Below are 22,819 nucleotides of genomic sequence, written 5' to 3'. Positions count from 1 at the left end.
ATATTTACACACATTATTCTAAGCATTGCAGGAAGTAAGATAAAATAAATGATCAAGGCATGATCCCTGATTTTCACATCAATCTAACAGAGAAGACTAACAAATATATAGCCAAACTGGTTGAAGTAACAGAGTTACAAATTACCCTGAGCAACAGAGATTGAACCTCTCAATCATTAGGGAATGTGATAAAGCCTCTAAATAAGTAAGCCTCAGGTTTGTCTCAAGTATACAACATTAATAAGCATGGTAGAAAAACCAACCAGAATAGTCAATGGAATGATAACAGAAGGAATTTGGGAAGAATCTAGAGATGTTTAACTTGAAAAAGGTCAAGGTCAGGAGTGTTTGCCTTCTATCTTTTAAAATATAAAAGAATGTCTGAGAGCAAAGAGATTATTCTTGCTCTCCATGAGCCTAGAGAGCAGGACTCAAAATGATGGAGGAAAACTCCAGAAGGTAGATTTTAGTTCTACATAATGAAATTTTTGCTAACAGATGACAAGATTCTGTCTTTAACCAAACTTTGGTCAGGCTTCTCTAAGCTCTTTTTTGACTAGACCCAAACTTGGCCCGTGTAGCCAGTTTTACCAAAAATACTTCTGGGTCAATTTAGTGAAAATTGACCCCTGCATGATACCTGATCAACTTCCTGATCTAACATCCTCAACATCTCATCACCTTGGCCTGCCTTCAACAAGGATCCTGTCAAGTCAGTTTTGCCAGAATCCCCCTATCCTTGATGTTTCCTCTTAGTAAGTTTCTATCCACTGACCTCTATACTGTTTCTAGAAATGGAGCACAGTTCTATACGGCAGTGTATCTTCCCTATTGTAAGCGTTCCTAAATAAAATTTGCCTTCACCACTTTACTTTTTGTCTGGCTCTGGTTTTGACACAGAACAGTCTAGAAATGGCATAAGTTGCCTTAGGTAGACATCCATTTTTTCCAGCATATATCTATCCTAACATACCATCAATTCTAGACATCTCTATTCTAGCACAGAGCTACTATCAACATTCTACTAGTTTTTTTCTTGTAGCTCAACTGCAACCACTTTTCTGTAAGTTTTCAAAACTGAATTGGAGTTTGTGTATATTTATTTGCAATAATTACATGTGCAACTAGTTATTCAGGGAAGAAATTCATTTCATTTTCCAAATTTATTATCCCAGTGAACCTCATTTTGATACTAAAAAGAGTTTCCCCTGACTTGAACGATGTTGTCTTTGATTATATACTATAGAAAGCAACACCCTTCAGTGAGAGACGATGGACTCTGAAAAACAAACCCCGAGGGTTCTAGAGGGGAGGGGGGTGGGAGGATGGGTTAGCCTGGTGATGGGTATTAAAGAGGGCACGTATAGAATGGAGCGCTGGGTGTTATACGCAAACAATGAATCATGGTGATTAATAAACAAAAAAAAGAAAGCAACACCCTTCAAATCCAAGGTCCTGGCCTTTTTAGGAAGATCTCAGTTCCCTAAACAAAAGGTCTAATATGGTACCCACTATAAAATAATACATGAGCATTTCTTCTCAAGTATTTTTATAATTCAGACTTTTCACTAGTCCATAGTGTTAGCCTTCTCTCACATTCCCACACTCCCTTTGCTGATTTATTTGCCTGTCTCTAAAACCCATTGGGCACCCTTCCTCTGCTCTACATCATAGGAGGCTGATCCATGCAACTGAACTTCCCAGGCTCCCTTGAAAAAGGCTTGTTAGGTTTAGCCAATGGGGGGCACTGCTGGAAGATAGGAAAATTAAGATGGTTTGATTTGGGTGGCATTTCCAGCAGCAGCTTATCTCTTCTGAGATCCTAGCTCCTGCCAGTCTGCCTTTCCATGGTTACTGCTCCCACCAGCCGCCAGGCGCCTCCGGAGTCCTATGCCACTACCTTCTCCCTTTGACCCTCCAAGATGTAAATCCCGTTTTTGCTGATCTCTAGATTTCCTCTCTGTCCCTTTTACTGTGTGTGTATGTGTATGCATGTGTGTATCTGCAAAATACACAGAGCATAATGTCCCCTTTATTCTTTTGCTTTTCCAATACCCTTGCAACTAGTTCACTCTATTGAATCCTGTTAAATTACCTCTGTGGTTCTATTTTCCTCATAGGACCTGGTATCACCCATTCTCTAATTTAAGGTGGGTTTTATATAATTCTAAAGTGTGGGTTTAAAAAGTGAGTAGAAATCATCAAAAGAAGCTGTATTAATATAAAGAAAACCTGTTCCTTCACTTGGTCTAAATCTTAAGTGATGGCTTTTGAAGCCTCCTCTCCTCTTCGTCATCTAGTTTAAAGTTCCTCTCCTCAATACAAAAGTGGCCATCGCATCATCTTGTACTTGAACACATTATACCTTCAAGTGTCAGAGATTTCATTTTGGATTCTTATTAGACTCTAAATCCAACTGAATTAATATGAATCCTACAATAACAAAATCTATTTGGAAAATCACTCACAGGAATTCCTTTATATCTTTTATTTTATTTTTCTATTCTTATTTTTTCTTCCTGCCTATTGCCTTTTTCTCTTTTCCCCCATGGAAATAAAAGACATGATCAGAGCAACATTTAACCAGCCCACCAACATGACCTCTATCTTCTTTGTGTCAAAAGAGGGAGATGTTGCCATGGCAACTCTGGAGGAGACACTCTTGACTTCCTAGATTGCAATCTCCAAAAAGAACTGTCTTTCAGATCTTATCCATCCTTAGGTGGGAGGCCTGATATTGTTTTATATAGAATCTCTTTCTTTAATGTGAGACCCATAAGGACAATGATTATGGATTGTCCTAAGACCAGAGGTATTTGTCAGATGAGCACTATTCACCTGCAGATCATTTTGTGCTCAATTGCTTCTCATTCAGCTAATGCCAGGACCATTAATGCCAGGACCATTCTATTCCCTCAGAGTCATGAGTTTTGACAGTCATCAATTACTAAGACTTTAATATGTAAAATGCCGAGAGAGGCCAGTCCAAAGACTTCCTCCTGAAATGAATGTTATTATCTTACCATTTCCTTATCTCTGACCATAGGTCCTTCTGCTTTCTATTTTCCACTTTATATTTTAATACTAGCCTCCTGCTCCCAAGAACTCACTCTCTGACCTGAAGTATATAGTCCATTGGCTCCTGTGTCAAGGGCAACTATATGCAGTAGAAAGGACTAGAAATCACTGAAGTCAAAGGTCACCAACTTTGGGAGTGGAGAAATCAGGAAGAGGGGACAATCCATGTCATGGCAGACAAATTACAGCAACTTCTGTGTTGGACATACCTGACCTTCCTCTTGGACTGCTAGTATTTCAGTAGCCAGAAAGAAATAAGGAGGGAAGGACAGACTCTTTTTTAATGCAACACCATTTTGGTGTTGGCCGCCCTGGCGAGTTGTAAATCCTATGTAGAGTACTCAATGGCCTCCTATCCCATCTGCTGCTCAGCTCCTGCCCTCATGTCTCTTCTTTTAGCTCTAAACTGGGAGCTGAGAGGTGACAGCATTATGTACCGGCACCGTTCTGAGTCCTTTTGTAATACATTTCCTCCCCTCACCTTCACCAAAGCCCATCATGTTACTGATGAGGGCAAGGAACTTGCCCAAGGTCTTTCAAGTAGGAAGTTGCAGAAGCAGAATTTGAATCCCAGTCTGATCCAAAGACTCTTTTGCCTACAACACATTGAATCCCCAAAGGAGACAATCTGAAAAACAATATGAAGAGTCTGTTTATGCATCTAATTTCCAATTGACCTAGAAGCATTGTGAATGAAGGGATAATTCATATTCATTTCTGTAGCCCCCATGCCTGATACATCATAAATACTCAACAAGCATGTGTTGAAGGATGAATGAATTTATTAATACCCACCTCCCTTTTTCCTGAACTCAAATCACTGCCAACACCTTTAAAATGGCCTTGTCGTCTCTATTTTGACCACCTCTAACTGAGCTTCAACAAACATGATTAATTTGACACTACTGCTTTAAAATTGCTAAATAGCCCCCATCCAAAGGATAACATGCAAGTTTCTCTTCCCTTCTCTATCCTCGAGTTTTGTTTCTTCCTCCTCTATCCTACACCAGACAAACTACCCTTTATCCATTTGCTGAATTAGAAGTCTTAAATTATTGGCAGCTTCCCTATAACAGAGCTTTGAGCTTTTGTTTCCAGGCTTTGAGCTTTGGTGTATGCAATTTCCTCCACCTGGAAAGCCCTAGTCTCTCCCTCCCCACCCCAGACACACACACACACACACACACACACACACACACACACACACACACACACACACACACACACACACACACACACACACACACATCATACTCCTGCCTCCCCTTATTTGCCTGCAAACTCTTATTTCTCTGTTATGAACTGAATGTTTATGTACCCACCAAATTTTTTTTTTAAGATTTTATTTATTTGACAGAGAGAGACACAGTGGGAAGAGGGAACACAAGCAGGGAGAGTGGGAGAGGGAGAAGCAGGCTTCCTGCGGAGCAGGGAGACCGATGCGGGGCTCGATCCCAGGACCCCGGGACCATGACCGGAGCTGAAGGCAGATGCCCAACGACTGAGCCACCCAGGCACCCCCCCATCAAATTTTTATGTTGCAACTCTATCCCCTATCCAATGTGATGGCATAAGGAAGTGGGGTTTGGGGGAGGTAATTAAGACAGGAGGAAGTCATGAAGGTAGAGCCCTCATGAATGGGATTAGTGCCCTTGTAAGAGTCACAAAAGAGCTTGCTTCCTCTCTGCTCTCAGTCAAGGTTAAGTTGTAAATCTGCAACCCAGAACTCAACTTCACCAGAACTCAACCATGCTGACACTCTGATCTCAAGACTTCCAGGCTCCAAAACCTTGAGAAATATATGTCCGTTGTTTATAAGCCATCCAGTCTGTGGTACTTTATTATGGCAGCCAAACTGATTTAGACACCCTCCTCTAAGGATTAGCTCAAGTAACACCTCCTTGGGGGTCACCAATTTCCTGAAGACCTATGATATCTGCACCTTACACAGGTATCCACTATATATTGTATGTTGCTTTCACTATCTACTTCCTCACTGTTTTGTGCACTTGTTAAAGGCAGGGACCATGCCTTTTCATCTCTATATTCCCTAGGACTTAGTATAGTGTCTGATGCTGTGAGCCTAAAAAAAAAATCAATATTTGTCCAAAATAAGAAGAAGGAAAGAAGGGAGGGAGGGAGAGATGACCCTTAATTTGGTTGAGAAGAGGAACCTATGGGAACAGTCATGCAGTGAAAGGATTTTGGTCTTTGAGGCAAGGTGGGCAAGAAAGTTGTGAGGCCTGGAACATTGTCTGACATAACCAACCCAAGGACTATGTGATAATAACAATGATTAGGAAGGTAGAAAATCAGCGAAGACAAAGGTCAGCAAGATAAATTTCTTTATCTAACTTTATCTCAAGCTGTCCCTGTCTGAAAGATTCATCACTAAATCCGATAGCATGGCAATGCTTCTGAAATCATTAAATTTATGGTGTGTTTCTTTTCAAGTCAAAATATTTTGAGATACAAGATCATGCCTGTTGCAAAGTGTGTGATATTGTCCTGTCAATTGGTTTTTCTTACTGCCACTAATCAAAGAACTCAAGTACATATTTCTTAGGACTTAAAGCACAGAATGTATTAGATTTAAAGAAAATCAGAAATTAGAACACTTAGAGGAACAGGAATTATATTTTATCAATTGTAAAAGGCCTGGCTCATGTTACTATCTCCCATGTGTAGTGTTTAATGTTAAGATAAAATATAGATTACATTAGCAGAAATCTGGTTATATTTAGTAAATAAATTTAAAAAACACCTTAAAACAGCATAGTAAAAAGCAGCTTACTGGTGAAATCCAGGCTCTGAGACATTTTTTAAGACTGACAATTTTTTGAGATCAATAATAAAGGCTAGAAAATGTTATAAATATACATTCCTCCACTCAGAAGAAAGTAGAAAGAATATTCAATATCATGAAGGGCTTATTACTACAAATTGGATAATGAATGTCCTTTGGTCTTTATCAATATATCAATTTTGACATTTTTATAATGGATAATATTTATGCTGGAAATATTAACACCAGGGTTTCCTTCCTCTTACTGTTCTGGTTGTTTGTTTGTTGTACTGATTAGAGCACTTAGTATAGCAGAAGGTACAGTTGTTGGTTAAATGACAACTGTAGTCATGTATTAAGAGTCTACCATGTTTCAGTCACTTTTCCAATGCTACCTCTGAACTTCGTAACAATTCTTAAAGAAAATTATTGTCAGTGCCTCTCTATTATAGATGAGGAAATCAAGGATTCAAATAGACTAAGTAATTTGCCCAGGGTTTCAGAGCTCATAAGACAGATTTGGAGCTTGGACTCCATGCAATTCCATGAGATTCCATGAGACTCTAAACCCATACTTGTCCCAGTGCCATTCAATCTGAGATGCCAGCACTGCTCTGAATAGAATACAGAAGAGTGGCATATGCCCAGATAAATGCATTTGTAGAGAAAGCCTCTTTCCATCAGAGAACTGGACTGGAGAACCCCATTTTGAAAGTCCACACAGGTTTTTAATGAGGAAAAAACAGTAAAGATAAGCTATTTAAGATAATCTCTTTAGAAACATTTTTTTATTTTTATGAATATAAACAAAAGAATAATGAAAGACACCAAACAAATAAACAAGTCCTGAGACTAAGCACAATAAGTGCCCTATTATAATTAGACCACCCAGGAGGCCCAGACAGGAATGACTGGCACCAAGCCTGCCTTGGCTACCTATAAAACCAAGAAGGGATATGTTGGCCTTTTTGATGTCTCAACTTGGCTACGCTACAGTCCCCAGTTTTTCCGTTAAACACTAGTCTAGGTATGGCTGATTAAAGTCCATAATTAGTTGACTTTAAACCAAGAATATTATCTTAGGTAATCTCAGTGGTCCTCATTCAATCAGTGGAAGGCCATTAACAGCAGGACTGCTCAGGCTCCCTCCCCAAAGCTACAATACTTGGTAGTTTTCTTATACCCTCTTCACGCAATAGTGGCAGTTGTCTCTAAACTAAGTCGCATCAGCCAAGTCACATAATCCTAAGTAAATTCCATTAATTTCTCTCATCAGGGTCTAACTGTTAAATCCATTATGCTGATCAACCACACACTAATTTCATCTATGAAAACTGATTTCCAACATTCATACTGCTGATCAGTGAAGTGTCTAGTGTTGACCAGATGCAGTGCTTGCTTGCAAACAGCCACCTATAGAGTAGCCATTCTGATTAAATGCTAACTTGCCACCCTCCCCCTAGAACAGCTTAAACTAACATAAAACACGTGGCTATCTTGAGGTATTTTGAAGCAAATTGCAGACATCATAATAAGCACTAAGCTAAATATCTGAAAGGAAACCAGGTTTTCCCTAAACTATTGTGCTGTTTTGGCGTCTTGTAGGTTGTGACACCCATCACAAGCCAGCAAGCTGGCATGTTTGACTAAGCCTGTCTATACCTAATTATTTCTTAAGAAAGAGGAAAATTCTACTTCTGGACCTTGATAGGTTGAAATAAGCAAGGATGACACAAGTCTCTCCCTCTGAACAAGTTCAGATTGTCATTTTGGTGGAGTTTTTCCCAATAAAAGTTTGTGAAAAATTAAATTTGCACTGTTTGAGAGAATCCCTTAATAACCTTCATATGGGAATATATAAACCACTGAAAAATTATTTTTTAAACTAAATACATTTCACATTTTTAGAGGAACACATATATTTAGGTTATTCAAAACATACAGGTCATGTGACAACCCTCAACCATCAGAAATATGCATGTCTTAGGGAAAGAAAAGAAATATTTATCCTGAATGCGAAAATGAGATAGACAAATGAGTGCCAAGGTGGATATCCCAAATTCTCCATCAAACACCTAATTTCTTATCTTTACAAAAGCAAACCTCCACAGTTGAAGACTGGGGTTATTCATCAGGCAGAGAGCACAGAATGGGTTTCATTTGGCCAAATGTCTATGAAGCATAATGTTAAATCATGAGCTTGAGCACCAAGGAGTCAGGCAGCTGGTCCCCCTCCACACTCTTTTTACCTGGTCATCAAGCATTTGATGGGAACTGATTTGTTCATAAAATTCTATGAGGAAAATGGCTCAGACCTTGCTGGCCATTATTTTCACTAGGCTCAAGAAGACATTCGCAAAATGCAAAGGCCCTTGAAGATCTGTTTGCTAATTTATTTAACTGACATTTATTGAACATCTGCTATTTGGCAAAGTCAGGACTAATAGGTGGGAGCTCAAGCAGGTGGAAGACTAATTCTAGCTACCCTCAAGGATTTCACAGTCAATTGGTAAAGATAAACACAAAATGGCATTAAACCAAATGAATAAGCGCATTAGATGTACATACACAAAGGATGTGTTTGTGGAAATGAGACAAAATAGTGCTGGAAAAATGATACTTTCTACCCTAGGTTGAAGAATACGGTCCAAAGAATGTGGATCTGAGTTCCCACAACCTGTAAAAAATTTGCATTTGTCACCCTTTTATCTCTCACAACCAGCACCAATGCCCTGAGGCAACCTCTCTGGGCTTGCCAAAGTATTAACCCATTGCATTTCTCTATGCATCAAAACACTTATGATCTAAGGAAAATGACATCAATTAATTAGAACAAATCTTCTTAGGCCAGTTCTCACCAAGGAATAAATTAGTAATGTGGTAGTGATTAGGAAGTATTAAGACAGAAACATTTATTTTATTTTATTTTATTTTTCTTAAGGCAGAAACATTTTAAAAATCGATGGGAATATACTCAAAATTTAGGAAATATTCATTACCCCACAGGCTGTTAGTTTAAAATAAAACATATATTGAATACTGACAATTCATTTTTTCCCAAAGTGTGATAGACATCCCTCTTGATGTACCTCTGATGCTACATAAAATTATTTCAGGTGTCAAATGGAAAACATTTTTATTTTAATAGCTATGTGTATATGTATATGTTTCTGCAGTTACTTATATGTAATTATATTGTAAGTATATGTAACATACCATCATACTAATCTACATATATATGAATACATTCTAATAGTACTAGCTTTGTATTTTTTAAGGAAATAAAACTGAGAAACTGAAGGGGTGGGGGAATAAAAAAATGAGACTGACTATACAAATGGGTAATGGAGAAACCATATCAAAAAATAAAACTGCAGGGGCACCTGGGTGCCTCAGTTGGCTGGGCATCTGCCTTTGGGATTGAGCCTGGAGCCGGGATCCCCACTTAGTGGGGAGTCTGCTTCTCCCTCTGCCCCTCCCCCTATTGTGCTCTCTTATTGAAAAATAGCAACTAGCGCAGAAAACCAACCCTTTCTCTACAGTAACCAGTCCCGGAAGCTAACAAGTCAATCACTCTATCAACAGTCCAGGAAGCCAAACAATAACCCCTGTAAACAATGGGCTCAAATTGGCCAGAACCTGATCATTAACTGAGAGCTTCCCTAGTTTTTGCCCCCATTTCCAGCTTAGGACCAACCAAAGGAAGCTAAATATGCACCCCCTAATTAATCACATAGGATGGCCTGCTTCGGTTAGTCCAGCACAGCTTCGCTGTGCAAACAGCCTCCCGGCAAGGTATACCCAAATCCTTCCATTTCTTCCACTTTCCCACTCCCCTGCCTGCCTTTGGGTCTCTGCCAAACACAAGTGTTGGTTGCTGCCTCCCTTGCTATATAGCAAGCTCAGAATAAAAAATGTGCTTATTCTCATCTGGGTGGTCTTCATTTATTTCCACAAAACAAAAGTCTCCTAAAATAAATGTACTTAAATGTGAGAAAGGAATTTAATTAAATAAAATCTAATTAAATAATAACACAGTACATGAATATTACAAAAATTATCACAGCGGTAGACAAATGAAGAAAGCTTGAAAACACTGCATTCTGGGCAAAGCTTATGCCACATGTTATACTAAGCACAAAAACTAGCACTGCTATGACAAGAGTACACTGGGCACGTTCCCACCTCGGTCCTTTGAACTATTTCCTCTGCTTTCTCACACAGCCACAAGATATGCCCCCTCTCCTCTTTGGGTCATTGTTCAAACGTCTTCCTTGTGAGGGCTTCTCTTGACTACTTTGTTTTTATTAGCAAAACCTCTATCCTATCTTTCCCTTCTACATACCCACACTAATAGTCTTAACCACCTTTCATGTTTTATTTTAACCATAGCACCTATAGTCATGCAATATGCTATGCATTTCATTTCTTTGTGACAGTTTATACCCCATACTAAAAGGTAATTACCTAAGGGCAAGGATTTCTCTCCCCCACCCCCCGCCTTTTTTTCTTTTCCCCTCAATGCTCAAAACATCAAATCCTCAATACATAAAACAGTGCCTGTCACTAAGAATGTCTTCAATAAATATTTATTAATTAAATGAAAGCTGGAAGGCACATCATCACCTTTGGAATCAGCAGAACTCAAGCTCAATTTCAACTGTGTGACTTACTAGCTGTGGTAGACATGGAGATGTGCCACCCAGATCCCCTTCCAGGGGTGACGTGTTGCCCCACCTGTCCGCTCCCTCAGGGTTTGTCCCAGCTGCCAAGAAGCATCTTACTCAAAGACACACCCTGAAAAGGCAGCCAACACCCTTTGACTGATTTTGACTTTAAAGGTGCTGCAATTTCAGCCCAACAGGAGATACTGATGGGTGGAATGTGCTCCAGGGCGCCCCCTGGTGTTGACCATAGCTTAGTCATGCCTGTATCACACACCAACTTCTCCCTCCACCCAATCCTGCTTCCTTCCATCTTCCCTCTCTTCCATGGGCCTTAATCCTTAACGAAAACCCTGCATACCAAATTCCATCCCAGCATCTGCTCCCTGAGAACCAAAGTGCAACACTAGCTAGGCACCCAGGAGTTTAAGCTGTGACATCAACTGGGAGTCCAACTTTTCCTGTTTCCTTCTCTAAATTCCTCAAGGAGGCTCTGAATAGTTGTGACGCGCTGTTAGCAGCCAGCCCAGAAGCAGCTCGTACCTCTCAAGGCATCTACAGACTTCTGCAGATCTATGTTGTCAGGACCCAGGGATCATTCAATGTCGCACAGACTCCAGAGATGAAATCTGAGCAGACCCCAAAGGTCTCTAATCAAAATGGGACTCTAATCAAAGCTTTCCTTCTACATAGTGAAATAAAGGATCTTTGCTCTACTGCTATTTGTCTTCCTCCCCAGGTGCTACAGTCAATATGAAAAAAAAAATTTTTTTAAAGATTTATTTACTTGAGGGAGAGTGTGTGAGAGAGAGCAGGAGCAGGGGGAGGGGCAGAGGGAGGGGGAAAAGCAGACTCCCCACTGAGCAGGGAGCCCAGTGCAACCCCAGGATCATGACCTGAGCGGAAGTAGACACTTAACCGACTGATCCACGCAGGCGCCCCTGAAAATGTTTGTTTCTATTCACAATGTCCAAATCCAGGTTACAGTCCCCCCCCCCATACCATCATGACTTTACAGGTAACAGCTCAGACCCTGACTTAGGACTCTAAATAAACAATAAAATACTGATAACAGTAATTACAGTAACTAATCCTTGGCTTTCTAGTGGATCCCACCCATTAATAATGCCACAGGCACCAGGCTATTTCACTATGGTTCCATGTTTCCTATACATAACTAGCTAGCTACATTGGACTGAGAAGCAAATTACTGGTCAACAACTGGATGAGTGCAATATATACTCAGTACAGTTTTCTGCCAGGTTCAGTCTAATGACCTGGGAGTAAGAGACTCAAAGCCCTATGAATCCCTTCATGTACAAAAACATCACTAAAAACAGTTCTCTCCATTCAAGGACATGATTAGACTTTTAAGTGTTTCAGTGGGTGTTAAGCTAAATAGAAAAAAGGAAAGTTCAGAGAGCATTTTTTAATTAAAATCAAATTATATGGGTGATGACTTTACAGATAAATTGATTACGTGGCATGTTATAGCTGTTCTCTTGTCACTGAGTTGAGAAAGAATCTGAATGAATCACAAGAGTCCAAAAAATGAATCTCACAGTGGAAATAACAAGAAAAGAAAAAGGGGCGAAAGGACTTGTGAAAAAAACCACTGTGCCTTATCAGGCCCCTTTCCTGTTTTGTGCTCCATGGAATGATACTAACATCAGCTTTGCATGTCCAGGAAGCTCTGAGCTGACACTGGTATGTATTTGGAGAGCCTCACAAGGCTGACCACAGTGTTAAGTATTCTACGAGTAAGACGCAGGAAGCAGTTTTTCCCACAACTTACAGGGCCGGACAGCCTCGGTGCCCAACTTAGGGACATCCCAATAGCAATTAACTCATTAACACGAATGGGTAGAATGCCCTTGACATTACCATCATGCTATCATCCATTCATCCCTAAGTCAGAGAACCTCCTTTTCAGGTACAATCCAGATGGCAGCAGCTGCCTGCCCAACACAGTCCTCATGTAACAGAGGGTCACACAGAACCAGCAGGGTCATTTTTTGCGTGAGGATGATGTGACTCGACTGTCTAGGGAAGTGGCTAAAAAGAAGTAGTACCCCAACCCATGAAGGATTTGTCATGGCATCCTAAGACAAGTGGCTCTCCCATTTTGGAAGCTGTGAGATGGGCCAATTGGCATGCAACAACAGTGAAGGGACAAAGGCTTAAGGAGTCCACAGTGAAGGCCAAACAAATACAGCTGAAGAGCCACTCCCTACCAAGGGGCATGGAAGACCCAGGTGTTTAATCAGAACGTAACTCAGAAAAAGCATAGATTCTTTGTGGAGGAAGTCATAGTAACTTTCTCAATGCTTAGTTAAGGCAGATACAGGTTGTAAAGAAGAGAGCCTGAGTCTAATGGGAAAGAAGAAGTACTGGATTTTCTATCCAGCTCCCTTTGCCCACATGGGAGAAATAATTTTCATTTTGTGAAAGGAGAATTACAGCATTTTGCAATTCAATACACAGCTTCAGATCCTCAGAATCTGTGCTTCTCAAGCTGAAGATGTTAACCTACCAGTGAATCATGAAACAAATTAAGCATGTTTTAAAGAGTGGAAAAGGAGAGAACACAATAAGATAGGACAGAATGGAATAGAATAAAAATATTGGAATGCATCACACGTAGGTATCATTTTGGAACACTGTTTCAGTTAGAAGTATGCAGGTAGGTATGTTATCTACTAATATATAAGTGTGTGTGTGTGTGTGTGTGTGTGTGTGTGTGTGTGTGTGTGTGTATTGGGGAATGATGTACAATGTATTTATTACCCTGTGTATTGTGGAAAAAAAATTGAAAGCCACTACTCTAAATCAGTTAAGAGAAGCTACTCAGCTCACCCCCTTACCAGCACACAGATACCAGGACCTGGGTTTCATTTTCACGGTCCTCACATACAACCCATCGATAAGCTGACTGAAAGCCCACTGTGGCCTGCACGTGTTACAAGGCATAGTGAAGGCTTGTGACTGAGTCATTAGAAAACATGATTACTCATACTCTAGGCATTTTCATTAGAAGGAAGGGGTTCTTCTGAAGGAGGAGAAGGCAGTGGGTGAGAGAAAGGAAGGGAAGGAGAGCATTTCTCTAGGCACCAAACACTCCCCGAGACACACCTGGTAACTTCAGATACATTCAATTACTTGCCATATATCTAACACCCACTTTAACACCCAGTGCCTTTGTACAAACAAGTCCTTGTTTAAAATGCCTAACAGCACATTTGAGACAGGCAATGTCGGGACACCTAAAGTTGGTCTGATTTTTTGCCATGGATCCACATGAAGAAGAAAGGAACTCTGCACATGTGCTTTGAGCAGAGCAGAGGTCTTTAACCCCTTAAGAATCCAGAAGTTCATGAACTTGGGTGGGGGAAAAATCGTCTTTATTGGAACAAATATCTGATTGGCTATTCAGCATGTACTTCCATTATAAATATAGGCAACAATCCACAGCAAACGAGGAATACTTGTGACTTTGTTGACAATAGAAATCATGGATATTTTCATAGTATTATAGTTATTGCAGATATCCAGAAACATTGTTTATATTTATTGCTACTTCAAAACTAAGTTAGTCATTAGATTTTCTGCTATATTTTGTTATTTAATGTGTTGCTAAAGAAGAATAAAAACTGCAATTTTTAAAATCTGATAACTGTATTTCAATGTAATTTGTTTCCTTTATAACTATAGGTATTTTATTTTATGTATTTTATAGCATTATTCTATAGGCTTCTCCAGACTACCAAAGGGGTCCATGGTATAAAATGATTATAGGGGGGCACCTGGGTGGCTCAGTCATTAGGCGTCTGCCTTCAGCTCAGGTCATGACCTCAGGGTCCTGGGATGGAGCCCCACAGAGGGCTCCCTGCTCAGCGGAGAGCCTGCTTCTTCCCCTCCCTCTGCTGCTCCCCCTGCTTGTGCTCTCTCTATGTCTGTCTCTCTCTCTGTCAGATAAATAAATAAAATCTTTTAAAAAAAAGAAACCCAGCGTTTAAAATAATAAAATAAAATGATTAAATGATTAGAGAGACTTATTAGAAAGAGCAATGAACATAATTATAATCCAGAACAGCCAATCATAGAGGCTAAATTGGAATAAGTTACTGGGGTTATTTATACTAGAAACATTTGAACTGTCTAGAAGTTCTTAAGAACACCTCCCAATTCTCCCCCCTGGCAAGGCTAATGGAAGACCGCAGAGAAGAAACCAACATTGAGAGTAACCTTGGCTACCACAGACAGAGCTCCTGGAACTCGGGCCCCAGGAGTAGGGACAAACTGGCCCTGGGGAACAAGCTTGCATCCTAGTTGGCACCCATGGCCACTAATCTGGTACCTCTGCAGGGCAAAGGCCCCAAACACAGGAGATATGATCCACCTGTAAACTCCCCCTGATACCAAACAAACTACAGTCTGTTTGAGCAGATCTGGGGTCTGCTAGGAATTCAGACTTGGGGATACCTTCAGCCATGTAACAGGCACTGTGCTTCACATATTATCATTTAATCCTCTAAGGTCATTCTATAAAGAAGATTGTATAATTATAACTTCCATTTTATATCTTGAAGAAACTGAGGATTAGAAAAGTTAGCTGCCCAGAGTCACAAAGCAATCCAGAGGCAGAGTCAGACACCCATCCCTGCTACCCACTCCAGACCTTGTACTTTTTTATTGAAGTCTAGTTGATACACAATGTTACATTAGTTTCAAGTGCACAACATACCACATACGCTTTGTGCACCACAAGTATAGCTCCCCTCTGTCATCCTACAACCCTATTATAATACCATTGACTACATTCCCTAAGCTGTACCTTTCATCCCTATAACTTATTCATTCCATAACCGGAAGCCTGTACCTTGCACTCCCCTTCATCCATTTTTCTCATTCCCCCAACCCCCTCCCCTTTGGCAACCACCAGTTTGTTCTCTGTGATTATGGGTCCATCTCTGCTTTTGTTTGTTCATTTGTGTTGTTATCTGGATTTCACTTATAAGTAAAACCATATGGCATTTGTCTTTCTCTGACTTATTTCGCTTAGTATTATATCCTTTGGATCCATCCATGTTGTCACAAATGGCAAAATCTCATTCCTTTTTATGGGTGAGTAGGATTCCATTATGTATATATACCACATCTTTATCCATTCCTCTATCAGTGGACACTTAGGTTGCTTCCATACCTTGACTATTGTAAATAATGCTGCAATAAACAAAGGAGTGCATATATCTTTTTTAATTGGTGTTTTCATTTGCTTTGGGTAAATACCCAGTAGTAGAATTACTGGGTCATATGGTATTTCTATTTTTAATGTTTTGAGGAACCTCCATACTGTTTTCCACAGTGGCTGTACCGATGTGCATTCTTACCAACAGTGCATGAGGGTTTCCTTTTCCTCCACTTGTTCTTTCTTGCCTTTTTTGATACTGGCTATTTTAAATGGTGTGAGGTGATACCTCATTGTGGTTTTGACTTGCATTTCTGATGATTACATGAGTTGTACAAGTTCTTTACATATTTTTGGATATTAACCCCTTGTCAGATACACGACTTGCAAATATATTCTCCCATTCAATAGGTTATCTTTTTTTTTTCTTGGTTTCCTTTGTTGTAAAAAATGTGTGTGTGTGTGTGTGTGTGTGTGTGTGTGTGTGTGTGTGTGTGTAGTCTCAATGGTTTATTTTTCCTTTTGTTTCCCTTGCCTGAGGAGACAGATCTAGAAAAATGTTACTAAGGTTCATCAGACCCTGTACTTTTCATCACTCTGCTGAAGCATCTACTCCCCAACTTCAGCAGGGGCAGATCTCTGGGGTCCAGAGAAGTAAAACCACCTATTTAATATAGTTGTGGGCACTGTAAACTCTATTCACACTGGAAATTCAGGGTATTAGTCAGCTTGGGCTCCAATGAAATGTGATAAAAAGTTTTCCTCAAAGGAGGCAGAGATCCTGGAGAGAGGGGATCAAAAGGGAAGACCATCTACCCAAGAATACTCTCTCCAGCGTGTGTTGGGGGTGGGGATGGAGACACAGAGATATAGGAACAGGCCCTGACGAGTGCAGAGAGAGGCCCTGGCACTGTTCCTCTAATCCTGTCAGTGGTCTTTCCTAGGTCTCAGGTAGTTTCCTCAAACACAGATGCTGAGTGGTGCCCTGTTGATCTCTGTATGGCTCTTTCTTTTCTGGTACCCTCTCTGGGGGACTCTCACTGCTTTCATCTCTCTGGATTTTCGGCCCCATTTCCTCACCTCAGAGTGTCTGCCAGGGTCCATCTGGGTTCACCCTCTCTGTACCACAGCCTGGAAACTCCCAACCCAGCAAGCTGGGACAATCATAGCACTCACCTTATCTGTTTTGCATCTCTCAGGAACCACTTTTCTTCATTGCCTAATGACCAATATTTTGAAAATCATTGTTTCATATATTTTGTCTGACTTATTTTGGGTCAGAGGATTGTTCTTAATTCAAATTATTTGGTCAAAATTTCCTGTTGGATGCCATTGAAAACCGTTTCCTATGATTTTACTATAATCTTTACTAAAGATGAATTTTTTTAAACTGAGGTTAAAAAGACTTTATTTCCTTACTACTTACCCTACATTAAAATTCCATTACCTAAGATAACCTAAGAGAATATCCAACATAGTAGGAATTAAGAAACTGTAGCAGGCTGGTGGGGAATATACACAGCAGGTAATTTTGCTCCCCTTAATCAGTCACAAAATAGGTTACAGTAGGATGGTGAAGAAGAAAGGGAGGGAGGGAGGGAGGGAGGAAGGAAGGAGAGAGAGGAAGGAGAGGGGAGGGAGGAAAGAAAGGAAAAAAGGAAGAAGGAAGGAAGGAAGGAAGGAAGGAAGGAAGGAAGGAAGGAAGGAAGGAAGGAAGGAAGGAAGGAAGGAAGGAAGGAAGGAAAGAAAGAAAGAAAGAAAGAAAGAAAGAAAGAAAGAAAGAAAGAAAGAAAGAAATAAAGAAAGAAAGAAAGAAAGAAAGAAAGAAAAAAAGAAAGAAAGAAAGAAAGAAAGAGAAAGAAAGAAAGAAGAAAGAAAGAAGAAAGAAAGAAAGAGAGAGAGAGAGAGAGAAAGAGAGAAAGAGAGAGAGAAAGAAAGAAAGAAGAAAGAAAGAAAGAAAGAAAGAAAGAAAGAAAGAAAGAAAGAAAAAAAGAAAGAAAGAGAAAGAAAGAAAGAAGAAAGAAAGAGAGAGAGAGAGAGAAAGAGAGAAAGAGAGAGAGAGAGAAAGAAAGAAAGAAAGAAAGAAAGAAAGAAAGAAAGAAAGAAAGAAAGAAAGAAAGAAAAGAAAAGAAAAGAAAAGAAAAGAAAAGAAAAGAAAAGAAAAGAAAAGAAAAGAAAAGAAAAATGAGTCTGATTCCAGAAGGAATATGCGGTTCCTAACCACTAGCATATGTGCAGCCCCTCTTTGCCTCTCAAGTCATTAGGGTCCTATCAGGAGAACTGATACAGCTACTTACCAGGGATGCTGAGAAGATTACTCTGGGTCAATTAATCCAGTGGTTTCAGAAAGTGTTATATTCTTACCACTTTATGAAAATTACCCAGAAACCACACTAATGATGTACTGTTGAATTTAGAAAATGAGAATGTCAACAAACAACATAAAAATGAAAGATACTGCTTTACAAAATGTATCACATGCATTTATCCTGCCAGGCAAAGTTGAGTTCCTCTCATTTAGGACAGACTGCTTTGTGGCATACCAGCAGAGTACGTATTTTATGGGTAGCAATAAAGTCTTATTAGTATAAAATCTCACTACAGCTGATGATGCTCAGATCTCTCTTTTGAAGTAGGTGAGTTTGTTTTGCTTTGGCAGGAGCAGGCAGGTAGATGATTGACAAAGTGAGAAGAATTCAGGAAGGTAAATCACGTCATCAGGCCCTGTCTGGTTCCCAGTCTCAGCCACCCAATCTCCTTGCAACTACAGCCACTCAACCTCAGGTCCCATCTCTCTCCAAGCTCGAGGTCAGTGGTTCTCAAAGTGTGGCTCCACTCAGGAACCTCAGCAGCATCGAGGAATTTGTTAGAAAGGCAAATTCTCAAGCCCCTACCCCAGACCTACAGAATCAGATATTCTGGGGATGGGCCCAGCAACCTGCATTTTGCCAAGCCCTGCAGGGGCATTCTGATGCACGCCACGGTTGGATTACTGGTGCTCTGCCGCAACACCTTACACAGAACCGTTACAGAAAGTCAGCTCTGTTGTCCCTGGGGTTGTTTGCTGGTTTTCTTGTCCGTCTCTGTCAATTCAGGCTGCTCTAACAAAATACTACAGACTGAGTACTTCATAAACAACAGAAATTTATTTCTCATAGTTCTGGAGGCTGGGAGTCCAGATCAGAGTGCTAGCAATGGTCGGGTGCTGTTGACTACTCTCTGCTGGGTCGCAGAATGCTGACTTCTCACTGTGTCCTCACATGATAGAAGGGGTAAGAGAGCTCTCTTAAACCTCTTTATTAAGGACTTTAATTAGTTAATTTATTTATCATCACATTCACAAGGGTGGCCCGCATGACCCAATCGCCTCCCAAAGTCCCTACTCTATCACGTTGGGGGTTAGGGTTCAACCCATGAATGGGGAGCGGAGCACACTCAAACTATAGCTTTATCTTTCTTCCACTCTAGCTACATATTAGAAACACCCTGTGCCTGGAATGAGACCAAATAAATACAAATGGGGGCAAGGAGATAGGTATCGTATGCTTACACTCTCCCCAGGGGATTCCAGAAGAAGCCATTGTGTAGAGCCAGTCTGGACAAGGCCTGACGTCCAGCGGGATGCAGTTAAGTGGCTCTGCCTGGCACTCTGAGAGGCTTTTTTAACGTCCCAGTTGGTAGAAGTGGACTCCTGCCTCCATCCTCCACACGGGCCCCGGTTTTGTTCCCCTGTTGTGGTAAGTGGGCTTCTGCTAATACATCTGCCTCGTTAATCTGACCAGTACAGTAGTCCCATGGGAAGAGGTGTGCTGTGTATGACAGTGCGCTGACTTTGGGCTCAAAGACATTGAGTCCTGGCTCTTCCACTTAACCACCTGTGTGACATTTGCCAAGATACTAAAGACAGAGTAAAAATCACGTGAAATTCCACTACATTGAGATAACCACCAAATAATACCTTATGACCAGCTTTAATATTAATGACCGACATTTCTTTATGCATGTGTATACAAATGTGTACATACACATATATAAAATTCTACCTAAATGAAACTCTGTAACACGCTGTTTTTCTTAGTGTGGGAATCTTCCCTAGTCCCCCCTTTTCCTCCCTCACTCCATCCTTTACATTTTACTTCTTCCCTCTCCCTCCACCAGGAAATTATTGTTCACAACCTCGTGTGATCTTAATTCCTTGTCTATGTTCACATAGGCACAAGCAATTTAATGACCCTCCCCCCTCTCATGTGCTCTCTCTCTCTCAAATAAATAAAAATCTTTAAAAAAATTAACATATTAGTGTAATAAATACATTAAATATATTTTATACATATATATATATATACACCTTCTATTTCCTACTTAAAACTACATAATGCAACACCCTTCAAGCAACTAGTACAAATCTGAATAGAACTAATTAACATATTATTTTTATTGGTTACATACTATTCTATCCTATGCTTTGTGTATCTTTATTCATATGTATGTTTTATATGTATATCCATATGTACTTATATGCATAGTCATATGTATAGTCATACGATTATACTTATTTACTTCCAGAAAAATGTTGCAATAAACATTCAGAAGGGCAGGTTGTACATACATATATAAGATTGGTGAGTCAAATCATATGTATATTTTTGCCCATTGTAGACACTGTCAGATTGTTTTCCAAAAAGGCTGTAACAACTCACATTTCCAGGAGCAATACATGACATATTCCTCACATCCTTGCCAGCAGTGGCTGTTATCAGTCTTTTTAATTTTCATCATTTCAATCAGTGGTTGAAAAATGAGAACTCCTTGGTTAATTTGCATTTACCTGATTACCACTGAGGTTTAAAAACTTTTTCATATGTTTATTAGTCATTTTGGATTTGTTCTTCTGTGAACTACCTATTCACAACTTTTAAAAGTTCTTGTATTAGAGTGTCTGCCATTTGTTATAAGAGTTCTTTCCCAATTACAGATATTTATCTTTTGTCCATCTTATAGAATGCATATTTTTCTCAGTGCCTCAATTGTCTTTTAATTTCATTTATGAAATGTTGTCCTACAACTTCATAATATAATCAATAATCATATATTTTTTAAACTGCATTTTGAAAAAATAGAAAATAAACTGCATTTTTACTTCCATTTCTTTGTTGTTGTTTTTTTTAAAGATTTCATTTATTTATTTATTTGAGAGAGAGAGATAGCGAGAGAGAGCACGAGTGGGGAGGAGAGGGAGAAGCAGGCTCCCCTCAAGCAGTGAGCCTGATGCAGGGCTCAATCTCAGGACCCTGAGATCATGACCTGAGCCGAAGGCAGATGTTCAATGAACTGAGCCACCAGGCGCCCCCTGATTTCCATTTCTTGGTTAAAATATCTCCCTAATCTGTATTTTACTAATTTTCATCTAAGATTTTTATTTTTAAAAAATCAATATTTGATGCAGCTGGGACTTATTTTTATGTATTATATAAAGTGAGAGGCATTTAGCAAATGCTGTCAGTACCTCCCCCCTCCCAGCATATCTTTAGAAACTTTCCATGTGCCCTGGCAGATTTCCAGCTGCTAAGGTCTAAAACCCTATGCCTGAAAGCTTTTTATCAGACATACAAAAGGCCCTTAGATCCACACTCCCCAGGTCCAAAGCGCTGGCAAATTAATACCATCACCATCTTCACCCAGCAACCCCCCACCACCGATGACTCTCCAGAGTTGGTGTAGAAATACCCAGTTCCCTTGACCAGAACCAACCACATAACTGCAGGGCCCAGTGCAAAGTGAAAATTCAAGGCCCAGGTTCAGGGTGTGAAAATCAGTAAGCTAGATCCTAAATTCATTATTTTTTAGTCTTTATTCTTTATTAATAAACATCATTGACATTATATACATTTTCCTCTGAGTACAGGTTTGGCTATATTCCATGGACATTTGGGGTTCATGTTCTTTTTATCATTTTCACTGTTGTCTATAATCAGAGACTAATTCAAGAGTGTATTTCTTAATTTTCAAGGTTTAAACTTTTTGTCTTTTTATCTTTGTTTTATTAGATTATGATCAGAAATATGGCTCAGTCAGTTAAGCAGCCTCTTGGTTTTGGCTCAGGTCATGATCTCAGGGTCGTGAGATGGAGCCCCAGTTGGGCTCTGCGTTCAGCATGGAGTCTGTTGAGATTCTGTCTCTCCCTCTGCCCCTCCCCACCCCCTTGCATGCTCATGTACACTCTCTCTCTCTCTAATAAATAAATAAATCTTAAAAAAAATAGAAATATGGCATACAAAGCCCTGCATTATTAAATGGGTAAATGTTAAGGAATTAAATGAGAAAGAGATTGGCCCTGAGTACAAAGTAGGGGCTCAATATGTGATTGTGATGAGAGGAAAGATGATAGAAGAAAGTCCTGCATCACGTCCACCTCAAAGCATTTAATATTTGAAACCCAGGCTGTGGCTGATGCCTGGTAACCTACTGACAGATGTCTGGAGGAATGGCAGCATAAACACCTGCCTGGACTTTAGAATTCTTCCTATGGTCCCCATTATTGAGTTGCCTTTATTTATCATGCAAGCACTATTCAGATGTAGTTTAACTTAGTGGAAAAGAGCTCAGGTTCTGAGGTCAGAGTGACTGGTTTCAAATTCTGACCATGTCCTTACTGAGTATACGTAATTTCTTGATGATTTATTCAACCTATTCTTAGTTTCCTTTTCTGAAATGCGGGAGTAACAACAGCCACTCCTTCATAAAGTTAAACTGATAATATAGTGAAATAATATGTGTGTTAGTCAGAAATCTTTGAAATCTAATTCAAGAAATAAAAAGGGGGCCTATAAAATTGCTGATTTTAGGCACAGATGGATCTAAAAGTTCAATGATATCATCAGGTCCTCTTTCCACCATTTGCCTCTGATTCTCTGGGCACTAAGCTCATTTCTCTTACTACAGAAGAGTTTCCCTCATCTACCTAGGGAATATAGCCACAGGCAACCACAGACTCAAATTATTACAAATTAGCAACCCAGTAAAAATAGAGATTATCTTCCTTCAAAAATTTCTATGTCTATCCCAGGGAAGAAATTTAATTTACCCTTCGTGGATCAGATGTGC

The sequence above is a fragment of the Zalophus californianus genome, chromosome 3, assembly GCF_009762305.2.
Source record: "Zalophus californianus isolate mZalCal1 chromosome 3, mZalCal1.pri.v2, whole genome shotgun sequence".
NCBI lineage: Eukaryota > Metazoa > Chordata > Mammalia > Carnivora > Otariidae > Zalophus > Zalophus californianus.
This window is presented reverse-complemented; position numbering follows the sequence as displayed.